This window comes from Psammomys obesus, unplaced genomic scaffold (genome assembly GCF_907164565.1).
Source record: "Psammomys obesus unplaced genomic scaffold, mPsaObe1.curated_primary_1811, whole genome shotgun sequence".
In the NCBI taxonomy this organism is placed as follows: Eukaryota; Metazoa; Chordata; class Mammalia; order Rodentia; family Muridae; genus Psammomys; species Psammomys obesus.
The window spans coordinates 12,600,681-12,602,688 of NW_026585987.1; positions in this window are offsets into that span (position 1 = coordinate 12,600,681).

Below are 2,008 nucleotides of genomic sequence, written 5' to 3' on the forward strand. Positions count from 1 at the left end.
TTTCAACAACTTCACACATATATGCATACATACATATATGCATACATACATATATACATACATACATACTAACAAACATATATGGAGCAAACCTCCAAGCATTTAATTATATACATATATATATATATGTATATAGTTATAGTTATAATTATAGTTTTTATATATACATATATAGTTATAGTTTATATATATACATATATACATGTTATATGTATATATACATGTTATATGTATATATGTATATATACATGTTATATGTATATATATGTGTGTATATCTATCTATCTATCATCTATCTATCTATCTATCTATCTATCTATCTATATATATATATATATATATAACTTTTTGGCTATATCAAAAGTCCAAAGGCTCCAACAACCTTAATTTTATCTCTTTCCTCTCTTTATACCCTCTTAGGCAAAGTTCTCTACCTAAGAAGAAAAATCATCACATAGCCATAAAAGCAAGCATTGCAAAAACAAATTTGTTACACAAAGTGAATTAAAACAGGGTTGCTGATTACATGCTTTCCTATTAAAACTTGCACGTAACTATACAGTCATTACATATCTTTCAAATCAATGTACCTTCCATTCCAGAAGTCATTATAACTTCAAAGCAATAGTTTTATTTATCTGCTATTTCACAAGGTCATTATAAGTTCAAAGCAATATTTTTTTATGTCATAGGTTAACAAGGTTTTTACCAAAAATCAGGTCATATAAAGTATGTCCTTTTTATGAAGTCTTGTAAAGTTAAACTGGCTACCCATCTATTCTTTTTTATACTCCGAATAGAGTAACCCTTTCCTCTTCATGGCTTTACTTATTACGGTGCATACCAAGACTTGTGAACTCATCCCTGGATTTAAGGTAGAGTGAATGTTTTCCTTGACTGTTACCATGTCCCAAGCCTATTTTTCTTCCTAGTCCAATTTTCCTGCATGTAGCACATGAAAGATTAGTGAACTCCTTTTGCAGTCTTCAATACTTCAGAAGGAGGAAGCTCATTCTATTAGTGATTCTAACTTTAAACTTTCTATCAATGATCTTAACTTCTTAACCTCTTAAAACAACTTGAATCAAATCAAGAATTCTATAAAATCACTATTAGGAATTATAAAATCATCAATTCTTCTAAATGGCATTGTTTCATGAAAGTGCGTCTTCATGTTGATCTGAAGGAAATTTGCCGTGGGCTAATACCCAGGAAGCAATCACACCAGACTATAGCACTGAGGGGCTCCACACACCCAGTAACACATGGCAGATTTATGAGGAATACAGCAATGACAACCATGGGAAGTCATAGCAGCAGCAAGAAGCAGTCTGAAGATGGAGTCACTGGGGCCTTGTACACCCATAGCAGCCAAGTAAAACGGTGGGTTTTCTCCAGGAAGCTCACTTACCATGGCATTTCCTTCTTCAGGCTGCCTCCAATATTCCACATTCTAAAACCATGGCCAAGCTTTACTGGCACCTTATTGCCCTGTATTCATCAATGACTTAATTGGTGTACTCTTATGGAATAAAGTGGTCTGTTCCATGGGAAAATTCTTGCATTTCTCTTCCTAAACAGACTCATTCCTATCTTCCCTACTTACTTTTCTTTTGGGGTCACACACTGACAAAACCCAGAATACATACCACAAAGAATAATATCTTTCTGAGCCCTAGAATCCCATGTAGCCTCTATAATAAAGCAATATAAAGGAGAAAATTGTATTTTTTAATTTTTTATTATCATCATTTATTTCAATTTGTATTCCCGCTGTGGTCCCTCCCATGTCTCCTCCCAATCCCACCCTCCCTCCCTTTTTGCCACCTATGTCCCTCACATAAACCAGTGATAGGGGACTTCCTCCTTCCCTTCTATCTGACCCTAGCCTATCAGGTCTCATCAGGACTGGTTGCATTGTCTTCCTCTGTGGACTGGCAAGGCTGCATCCCCCCCAGGTGGAGGTAATCAGAGAGCCTGCCACTGAGTTCATACCATATAAAGCCCC